A 12,072-nucleotide genomic window follows, 5' to 3' on the forward strand; every position below is an offset into this window, starting at 1 on the left:
TAACTTCCACAGAGAGCAGGCAAAAAACAACAAATCGTATACTACTCAGACAGAAAAAAGAAGATATTATTTATTTGTATTACTGTAACACTCAGGATCCTAATCATGGACCAAGACCCCATTGTGGGAGCACTGTACAGACAGAACAAAGGCAGTGCTTGCCCCAGAGTGAATAATCTTGTAGCACAGGCTGCATCCGCTAGCAACGGGGTGAGGTTCTGTAGGAAAAGAAAAGCTCCATTGGTCATTGACGGAAGAGATCTTTTGCCACACGATTGAACAGCAGAAATCAGTGGTGATGCAAACACTATCCAATTTATTACAATAGCACAATGACAAATATTCCGTAATAAATATTTCAATGAATGTATTCATTCATTCTCACTCAGAAGGTGATATGTAATATGGTTCAGTAGTTCATTTTGCAAGGGGAAAATAGGTAAAGAAAAGTCAGCATAATTTGGACCTCCTTTTCCCTCAAGAAACCAGTTTTGCATCCCCTTTAATAGATTATATGCAAGTGGGGGGGAGCGGGGCTGCTGAAAGATCTAATGAATGACAAATCTGTTCAACATAAGCCTTTCTACTGTGATACACTGATTTCAATGTAATCTTAATGAAATTTCCATTTCTGATGCCAGTACTCCCCACCAAACTGAAAATTATGCTCCCTCTAATTCTTGCTAACTGAAAAATCGACAAGTAACACCCCCCTCACAAAAATAAAATAAAATAAAAGATAGACGCACCCTTGTGGCCAAATTAAGAAGTGCCACAAAGAATATGTGGCTCTGATCAGTTTGGGTTTTTTTTTTACCTTTTACATAAATAACATTGTTTTTACTTTGAGAGAATCTTCTGAGATGTGGAATTGCACTTTAAAAAGAGAAAACTGGAAACACCAAATGTTAAAAGATTTCAGGGGAATGCTATCCTTATAACATTAAACAGATCTTATCTTCATTTCCAAAGATGCCAGTGCCTTGATTTTCTTTTACAGCATGTGATTTTAGGATGCTTAATGAAAGAGGAAGGATTTATAGCTTTAGTGTTATGGTATAAAATAGCTATTGTATCGTATACAAGTTTTAAAAAAATCAGATACCAGAAGTGGTCAGTGTTAATATACATTATTATTTATCTTAAAGTAATACAATTTAAGATTAATTTGTATGGCTATCATGACAAAATTAGTAACTTTCCACACAGAATACATTGAGACTGCTAAAAGTGGGAGAAAATAGTTCAGGGGATATTATAGTTTGCCTGGGAATTAGAGGGCATATGTTCCATTCCCAACTAACTTTTGGGTTGATTTTGTTTTTTCTAATTAACTAAAAGCCTTTTAGAATTCCTTTATATTGTGATTGTGTCACAATAGGAGTGTATGGTAAACTCTGATGCTCTAGAGGGGAAATTGGCTCCATTAGTTTTCTGCCATAGTTACATGATGATTAGATCATTTCTCAGATTACCATTAGTGCATTTTGAGTGGCTTTTTCATCAGATCCAGATTCCATGGGAAAGCCTGAGTTTATGGTATAGTTAATATTTCCCAAGGGTACATTAAGAGTAGGAGATCCCACAGTAACTAGAATATTTACTATCTTCCAGTAAATAAATAAGAGTACTTGTTCCTGAATACTGGAATATTTTTCATCTTCACAGAGAAACAATCCCCACCAGAGTCTCATTCCAGGATCCTGAGAACCAGAGCACAGATCGCTACCATTTGAGTTAATGAGCAACCCATTTAGGTGGCAGCTTTTATCTTACCAGAGGGGAATGCAAAATGAACTTCACAACATAAAAACAGCCATACTGGGTCAGACCAAAAGTCCATCTAGCCCAGTATCCTATCTTCTGACAGTGGCCAATGCCAGGTGCCCCAGTGGGAATGAACAGAACAGGTAATCATCAAGTGATCCATTCCCTGTCGCCCATTGCCAGCTTCTGGCAACCAGAGACTAGAGACACCATCCCTGCCCATCCTGGCTAATAGCCATTGATGGACCTATCCTGCATTAATTTATCTAGTTCTTTTTTGAACCCTGTCATAGTCTTGGCCTTCACAGCATCCTCTGGCAAGGAGTTCCACAGATTGACTGTGTGCAGTGTGAAAAAATACTTCCTTTGGTTTGTTTTAAACCTGCTGCCTATTAATTTCATTTGGTGACCCCTAGTTCTTGTGTTATGAGAAGTAGTAAACAACACTTCCTTATCTACTTTATCTACACCAGTCATGATTTTATAGACCTCTATCATATCCCTCCCTTAGTCATCTCTTTTCCAAACTGAAAAATCCCAATCTTATTAATCTCTCCTCATAAGGAAGCTGTTTCATACCCATACTCATTTTTGCTGCCCTTTTCTGAACCTTTTCCAATTCCAATATATTTTGAGATGGGGCAAATACATCTGCACACAGTATTCAAGATGTGGGCATACCATGGATTTACATAGAGGCAATATGATATTCTCTGTCTTATTATCAATCCCTTTCTTAATGATTTCCAACATTCTGTTAGCTTTTTTGACTGCTGCTGCACATTGACTGTTTTCAGAGAAATATCTACAATAACTCCAATAACTCTTTCTTGAGTGGTAACAGGTAATTCAGACCCCATCATTTTATATGTATAGTTGGGATTATGTTTTCCAATGTGCATTACTTTGCATTTATCAACATTGAATTTCATTTGCCATTTTGTTGCTCAGTCACCCAGTTTTATGAGATCCCTTTGTAGCTCTTTGCAGTCTGCTTTGGATTTAAGTATCTTGAGTAGTTTTGTATCATCTGCAAATGTTGCCACCTCACTGTTTACCCCTTTTTCCAGATCATTTATCAATATGTTGAATAGTACTTGTCCCAGTACAGACCCCTGGGGGACACCACTATTTACCTCTCTCCATTCTGAAAACTGGCCATTTATTCCTACCCTTTGTTTCCTGTCTTTTAACCAGTTACTGATCCATGAGAGGACCTTTCCTCTTATCCCATGTCAGCTTACTTTGCTGAAGAGCCTTTGGTGAGGGACCTTGGCAAAGGCTTTCTGAAAATCTAAGTACACTATATCCACAGGATCCCCCTTGTCCACATGATTGTTGATCCCCTCAAAGAATTCTAGTAGATTGGTGAGGCCTGATTTCCCTTTACAAAAAACATGTTGACTCTTCCCCAACAAATTATGTTCATATATGTGTCTGACAATTCTGTTCTTTACTATAGTTTCAACCAGTTTGCCCGATACTGAAGTCAGGCTTACAGGGCTGTAATTGCCGGGATCACCTCTGGAGTCCTTTTTAAAAATTGGCATCACATTAGCTATCCTCCAGACATTTGGTACAGAAACTGATTTTAATGATATACCACAGTTAGTAGTTCTGCAATTTCACATTTGAGTTCCTTCAGAACTCTTAGGAGAATACCATCTGTTCCTGGTGACCAGATGTTTTACAATTACACTTTACAAACATTCAGTAACTTGGCTAGTTTTTATTAACTGTTATTTTAAAATGATAGAGCCAAATTTGTCTGTTACTCTCATGCAACCCAATTTAGTTCTTTGGGGTTGCAGACTTATTACAGAGTAGATCTTGACCTTTTTATCAACCTTAGGTAATAATAGGTGATATCTCCTAGAACTGGAAGGGACCTCGAAAGGTCATCGAGTCCAGCCCCCTGCCTTCACTAGCAGGACCAATTTTTGCCCCAGATCCCTAAGTGACCTCCTCAAGGATTGAACTCACAACCCTGGGTTTAGCAGGCCAGTCAGAATGTGAAACTCTTAAACTGTTAACCTCTGAAATTATGTGGAATGGAATTAACTGTGGTGCTTAGACTGTCTTAAATAAAGCAGGGCAAATGGGATATTTGCCAAGTTATTATGAGGTCACAGATTTAGTTTGGAAGGGTTATAACCCTAATATCTGGGCTTATTTATCTCAGTCGCCTGTCTATGAAGGCGATTCACTGCCCTAAAATCTAGGCTTATTAAATTTTGTTTCTTCCTAAATCCCAATATCATATGGATATGTAAGAGTAAAAAAAAATATATAAAAACCTCATTTGCACTGTAGTTCCATACAATTAGTTTTGCCATTTCAAAACAGCAAATATTGCTATACATGCTGTCTTTTAAATTAATCTCTGTGATTCAAAATATTTCTAACTCTCACCTTTAAACCTTTGAGATAAAGTGACATTGTTTCACTGTTAATGTGGTAAAAGGAAACACTATTGGAAATCCCACAGGTCTGTTACTTTTTCAAATGTTTTAACAAGGCAATTGTTATGATTTCACAGAAAATCACAAATGCATCACTAAACCCCCTTGATACACTGTGAAAAACTCCAAGGCTTTGTTAGGGGAAGAATAAAAATGCCTTTGGATAAAAAATCATTATGTGTAGATTTCATTCATTCATGTATTTAGCCTACGCTTTCAAGGTTTAAAAAGAACAAAAATCTTCTTAGGGCAATCATTTAAATACCTAATGCCAAAAGGGATAAATAATTTCTCTCTGTCAGCAGAGTTGGAATGATACAAGCAATCACATCTGCCAATTGATTTCATGGCCATAGTAGCCCTAACATAGTTAACGTAGATTTTGTTTAGTATCTTTAGCACTAGAGAAATGAAGCAAAATAAAATACAGTTCCCCCACCACCACCTCATCCCAGGTGGCTCTCTGTTCAGATCACAGTTTCTTAAGTCTATATTGATGCCTTTTCTATGCAAATTTAACAGAATACTGTAAGATCTCCAGGATCTCTCTGGAGAGTTCTTCACAAGTTATTCTACTTCAATCAGCATCTTAATGATCTCCCCCCAAACCTGGATTTTAGATGACTGAAGCAAACAGTTACCTTCAGAAATAGCTCCAATGTGGGAAAAATTAGATCTGTATCATTCATGATCACTATGGACAGCAGGGTCAATTTTCTCCTCTCACACTAGAGTAAATTTGGAGTCAACTCCATTGTCAGTGGAGTTACAGTGGGGTAAGAGAGGTGTAACAAAGTAATCTGTGCAACCCCCGTTGTATTCTTCTCACCCGAGAGACTGGGGTAAGACAGAAATAATGTAGTGGAAATATGGTGAGCCCCAAGCATTCATGATTCATGAACCACCACTCCACACCCAAAAAAAACCCCATGAGATTATTTTTAAAATAATCTCATGATTGTTAAAACAATACATTTTGGATTAATTTTATTTGCCTTCTGGTTCTTGAGACTTTAGGGTTTGTGTTTTCAGGCTTTTCTCCAAAATTATAAAGGCTATGAACTTTCATTAAAAAAAAAAAGTTGAGATTCTCTTGTAATGCATGACTCCAGGAGCTGGAGCTTTAAGAAAAACACCAAATATCAGAGTTGGCCCAGAGATCTCCTAACTTCCCAGAAGGCATCCTGTTCTTATGCTGGGTTCCTCTAGGATCTACAGAGGAAAACTGAAGAGAGAAGAATTTATCCCAGTGCAAGCAGCTGAGGCACCAGCTGTAGAGAACCTGACGAGATGACAGACACAAGTGTGCACATGAGGGGTGTGCATTCTGGCACTCCCTCCTAACCGTAAGAGCACTAGTATAGCTTTTCCAACTCTGGCCAAGTTACATACAGTAACTAGCCAAGTTACTGTATGTTTGTAAAGTATAATATGTCTCACCATATTTGATGTTCTTAAAGCCTCAGCTCCGCAGGCTACTAACTCTTTCACCCCTCAGTGCAGGCCTCCATAGTCCTTTGCAGGCTACAGTGTTTTCCGCTGGGTCCACCCTCGTCTGGCCTACTAGATGCAGGGAAGAAGAGCAGCTTCCTCCCACCCTTGTTGGGAGCCCTAAGTAAGGGCAGTTGCAGGACGGACCTTAGCTGTTTTGCAGGCCAAGGCACCATCACCAACAGCCAACCTCCCCTCCCTAAAAAAGGCCAGCCAATCAGAAAAGCCAAGAAAAAGGCCAGCCAATCATCAGCGTAGCTAAAATGGCTGGTGAGCACAGCAGAAAAAGCTGAGTGCCACAGCAGCTCAGTGCCCCCTGGAAGTTGGTACCTAGGGCGACTGCCCTGCTTCACCCACCCCTAGAACTGGCCCCCGGAAGATGCCTGCATCAGGTCTTCAGTTCCAACCAATCCTTTGTTTCCCTGGGGGGTTTCCTTCACGTGTTCCCCTGCTCCAGAAACCATGACCACTCTGCACAGACCTCACCTGCCCACCCCAGTTCAAGGCCCACAAACATCTTATCAAGCACCCTGCTCCTCCCCACCCCCACCTGGGTTCCTTGTTTTACCGGCAGCTCTTAGGCTCCTCCCATGCCACTATTCTGGTCACAGCCTGTCTTAGGTTCCTTCCCCAGCTCCAACTCCCTGGCCACGACGGGCATGACCGCCAGCCCTTCCCTCTCTGAAGAGTCTGCCCAGCAAGCTGCTGCTCCTTCCAGCTGTACCTCACTGGAGAGAGAGACACCAAATCTTGCCTCATCCACAGTCCCCATGAAACTCCTCCTTCCCTCGACTGGCTTCCTGCCTGTTGCAAAAGGCTTGATTTACATAACCCTCTCTCTCTTCCCAGCCAGCCCTGCTTCCGTCCGGCCATAACTAGCTCCCACAATGGCTGCCTTCAGGGGGATGGCACTTGGAACAGGGATGTGCAGCCCCAGGCTTGCCCTTAAAAGGACACCCTGGGGCTCCTCACAAACTATTACAATTTAACACTATAGTAAAATGCAGATCGAGTTCAATATTACAAATCACAAGCATTCAAAAATGAGTCGGGCCTCAAACCAAGAGATTGGCTTAAAAATGTGCAATCCGTTCATGTTTTGTTGCAGAGAAAAGCTCAAAGCCATGAACTGAGACTGAGTGCACCCCAAAGGCCCAGTAACCCTCAAGGCAAATTAAAAGAAAAGCAACTTTGGCTTAAAGACAGGGAAATATGGGGTGCAGAATGGAGGAGGGATTGGGAAGAGGTGTGCAGAGGAATGCAGAGAGATTCAAGTGGCTGGGGGAATTTGGAGCATACAGTATAGCTGCTCTGTGCTACTCTGGCGATAGGAAGCAACTGTAAATCTTGTTTAACTGGCCAGTAAGCTCAGGCTGCTTTGTGCTGCTCCGGAGTGGGGAAAGGAACCCGTGTGTACAGGTTAACATGGCCATCAAAGTTAAATTTAAAAATATGGAAGGTTGACACTTCATCTGTCAAAATCCTGAGAAACATCAGATAGTAACTAGAATGTGCATGCCACTGCCATGCCCCCGCTTGCAGCCAGGTCACATGCTGCAGATGCATCTTGCCTTAATCTTCCCAGCTGGGTCAGCAACATTCTCTTTGGGATTCTTGTTTACCGTTCATGTACGACATTTTCAATTAAAAATTGAAACATGCCACAGAAATTCCTAGACAAAAGATGTTCAAATGGAATTAAGATTGACCGCACATATCAGCAATTTAAGATTAACTACACTACAGATATATTGCAGTTATCCCAAAAGCAAGTATTATAAACCCAGGAGATTCAAAGTTAAACTTAAAAGAAATCCAAGCATGTTATAGTATGAAAATACAGGTAAGGAATTCAACCACCCTTCACTTTGCCCGCTCGTGACACGGGTGGTGTGGGGTGGAGGGGAAATAAGAAAAAGTCTAACGGGTCTTTAAAAATCAGATTAATCTAATGTGGGAACAGAAACAGTAAAATGCCTTAATCATAATCACGTAGTTATTGCATGGTGTCACTACAATACAGTGCGATGGTTGTTCCTACCTTAGCACCATTCTATTCTTTGAGTATTATAAATGTAAAATTCCCTAAATTATTGCCCTCACTTTTCCAATTTGAATGTGAGCCCAGCAATTCAATCTGCTTTCCCATGTCTTGTAAAGGTTATTTCTATTATGGTAGTGCTAGGGGCTGTACACATAGTAAGAGACAATCTTTGCCCTGAATAGTTTTCAATCTAAGCTCCTGATTCCATCAACACTTGCCTGCATGCTTAACTTCAGTGCCATTGACTTAAATGGCACTATGAAGGTAGGCATGCTCCTCAGTGTTTGCAGGATCCGGTCCTAAATATTTAAGGCATCATGTGGGAAGAGAAAGAACCACAGAGAGGTGAAGGGTCTTGCCCAGGGTCTCAGGACAGGTTAGCAGTGACAGCTTGTCCAAGTACCAGTTCAGTGCCCTATCCCCTGGACCACATTCTGACTGAGTCTGTTCCGCTTCCATCACCTTTAAGCTTCAGCATTCTAGCATTTCAATGTACTCCTGTTTTTAAGGCCCCTCCACACATATATATTAGGAACTATGACTCATAGCTGTCTCTTGTTACTGGTACTTTGGCTCCCTCACGTTCCTTCCGTATCACCAAGAATTTCATATCTATTTCCAGGGATATTAGGTAGTGCATTGTATGGGGTGAATGCCCCCACTTGAACTGTGTACTGTACATTGGGGGAAATGAGACACTGTCTCAGAAACTCGCCACACTTTGCAGTTGTGCAAACTTTGTTCAGTGATTTATGTGACCTTTATTATGTACCCTATAGCAGAGACGATTTCAGAGCAATTGTTATATAAAACTGCAGAAACAAACATGCTATTCATCTAGTATCACATTAACCCAATTTAAAAGGGTAGATTGTTCTTTCAGCAGATTTTCTATTCCTTTCTGGTTTGTTTCTCCATAAGGCATTGAAAGCAGAGGAAGATAGTTTGGCAGGACATTCTGCATTCAGAGAGTGGGCGATGGACGTTCCCGGGATTGACCTGTTCTCTTGTATAGGGAGAGAAAGGTCCATTGAAGAATCTGACTTGCACTTGCAATCCATTCGGGGTGCTAAGACTTGGGTCTGGATCTTATTCATGGGGGACACAGATTGTGTTTTAAAAGGGAGACGAAGCAAAGGGTAGAGAGGAAACTCAGCAATAAACAAGTCCATACTAATTATGCTCTGCAGTTTACTGCTAATTTTTTTGGGGTGGGGGAGGACGACACAATGGTATTTAGGATTTATAAGGAAGCATCTATCAGTTTTTAATTTATCTTTCATCATACCATCGAGGTCCCTAACAGATGAAGTAGGGAAGAAGGAGTCTGTGACACAGGTTTTGTCTAGATGATGAAAAGAGGTGCTTGTGGAAACTGAGTCAGCAAACTCAAGTTAGCTAATGAGATTTGAAACACCCCTTGGCATCACATGCATCACAAAATAGCGCCTTAAAATGGTATTAGCTGGTCCCTTAGTGCTAGCTGGCCACAGGGAAACAATTTTAATGTTGTTAAACTATTGTCTACGCTGGGTGTTAAAGGAGGTAACATGATTTGAAACACAATTCAATTTTAAAGCATCTTTGTTCCCTGCCAGCAAGATCCAAAGGAGACTAAATGCTTTGTACTTCCTTAATGGTTTGTCTACACTTGAACTAAAGTAGGGTGTGAATTTAGAGCACAACAGCTATTTGGAATAACTGTGTGGACACTATTTTTCCATATCAGTGCCCAAATGTGGAGTTATTCAGGAATAACAAGAAAATATTCCTGAGTAACTCCAATTTAAGCCCTAATCTTAAACCTCTTCCCAAGTAAAACCACCAACATCAGCTGCTTTTGAGCAGGAACAGTTGTGGGCTGAAGGGTCACTATTAGGAGAAGGCACTTAATAGGCCATATTATTATTCATTTGAATTACAATAGTCCCTAGAGACCAGCCCAGCCTGGAGCCCCATTGTGCTAGGAACTGTACCAACACAGAGCAGCAACACATTCCTCCCCCAGAGAGTTTACAATCTAAACACAAACTGAAAATACCATATTTTTAAAGGGCAGGTTTTTTGGCTTTGTGGGAACACCACTTCCAGGACACCCTCTCAAGGCCCAGGGGGGCCATGCAGCCCCTTCCCTCAGTAACTTTCCACACTCTAAAGTATTTAAAACAAAACTCTCCTTCTGGGGTCTAGTTTATGACAGCCTGTCCACACAGTTCCCAGTGGTCTTCCAGGCCCAAATCCTTCCTTCTTGGCTAAGGCATTACACTGCCCTTCTTCTGGGTTGGGGCTGGGCTTCTCCCGGCTCCCTTCAAATTACCCTCTGGCCATTCCACCCAGGCTAGTAGCAAAGCATTTCAAAACAGAGAATTCAAAATAAAACCTTCATAGCAATAATCCTTCCTCTGCGGCATCTCCACCAGGTGCAGCTTTTCTCCATGGCTTGGAGACCCAGGCACAGCCCTCTAGAGCAGCGGTTTTCAACCTGTGTGCAGCGTATAGCCCAGTCAGCACACAGCTGTGGCCCATGTGACATGCTCAGGGCCATACAGGCAGTGTGTGTATATATAGTGTGGATGCAGCTCCATGTGGCCCACAAATACATTGAGAACCACTGCTCTAGAGGCTCCCCTAGGCTCAGGGACTCCTGCAGACACCGGCTCCCTAGCCAGGCTCGATGACCCCAGCTGGCTAGCACCTTTCCTTCTCTCTCCAGGGGCCTGATGGGCTCAGGAGACCTTTTTCATTTTCCCCATCTGGGGAGGAGAGTTGGCTGCGTCACACTTGTGGCTGAGACCCATCTCCCTTCAAAGGGCCAGCCCCTCTGTGACAAGCCTTACAATGGGGAAGGGCCATTTCCCCCTTTTCCATAACTCAGAAACGGTGGATAATTTCCCCAAATTATATTCACCTCTGGGCTACGCCCGGGCCTGGGCAGCACCAACCGCCGAGGAGAACTGCTCAGACTCAGATGAGCCTGCAGTTAGCATGACAGCCCCGGCATAACCTGGAGTAGTGGAACCTCTATACCCCCACTACAATTCATGAAATAAATCTAATAAACGGAGACAGGAGAGCAGTAGGTCAGGAGAAGAAGACAGAGCATTTGAGGTTGCTGCTGGGACAGGTGGATTTGGAAAAGGAGGCAGCAGCTGCTGGGATAGGTGGAGCTCTGGGTGGAAAGCTGCTGCTGGAAGAAGGGCTGAAGGGGGTGCTGGTGCTAGAAAGGGTGAGGTGGGTACTGCTAATGCTACTGGAATGGAGCGGAAGAGGAAGGGACAGTGCTATCTGGAGCTGAGGCAGGGAGAGAAGATGCTGCCGGGACAGAGGGCGCTGGAATGAATACGGGGAATGGAGGGTGTTGGTGGAATGGGTGCTGGGAAGGGAAGGTGTTGGCTGGGGTTGCTGGAGGAACGGCAGGGTGAGGGAGAGAGCTGGTTGGGGTGCTGAGAGGTTGTCAGGGTTCCCCTCCCCCCCCGAACTCTGGGGTACAGATGTGGGAACCCACATGAAAGACTCCCTAAGCTTATATTTTACCAGCTTAGGTTGGGTGCTTGGGTGCTGGGGAGAGGGAAACTGGGCAGGGATAGGGGGAGGGTGCTGGGGAAGGGTGCATGAGGCAGGGTGGGGTATGGTGCTGGCTAGGTGAGTGCTGGGGGAAGGATGCCCAGAGTGGGACAAGTGCTGGCTCCCTGGGTGCTGGGGGAGGGTGCTTGGAGCAGGGTGGGGTGCTGGCTGGCTGCTGGGGGGAGGGTGCCTGGGATGGGGTGGGTGCTGGCTGGCTGGGTGCTGAGAGAGGCTGGCAGGAGCGGGGTAGAGAGGGCTGGCTGGCTGGGTGTGGGTGCTCAGGGTGAGGTGGAGGGTGCAGGCTGGGTTGGTGCTGGAAGAGGGTGCCCAGGGGGGTGAAGGGTGCTTGGGGCACATAGGTGCTGGGAGAATGTGCCACGGGTGGGGTAGAGGGTACAGGCTGAGTGTGTGTTGAAGGAGGATGCCTGGAGCAGCGCAGAGTATGTCCTGGCTGGTCACTGGGGGAGGGTGCCTGCTGGCTGGGCACTGGGGGGATTGTGTAGGGGGGTGCTGGCTGGATGCTGGGGAGGGTGTCTGGGGTGGATGCTGGCTGGCAGGATAGGGTGCCTGTGGCAGGTGCTGGCTGATGCTGGGGAGGGTGCCCGGAGCAGGTGCTGGCTGGGGACTGGGGACGGTGTCTGGGGTGGGTGCTGGCTGGGTGCTGGGAAGGGTGCCTGGGGTGGGTGCTGGCTGGGGACTGGGGAGGGTGCTGGCTGGGTGCTGGGGAGGGTGTCCGGGGCAGGT

The sequence above is a fragment of the Mauremys mutica genome, chromosome 9 (assembly GCF_020497125.1).
Source record: "Mauremys mutica isolate MM-2020 ecotype Southern chromosome 9, ASM2049712v1, whole genome shotgun sequence".
Classification (NCBI taxonomy): domain Eukaryota; kingdom Metazoa; phylum Chordata; order Testudines; family Geoemydidae; genus Mauremys; species Mauremys mutica.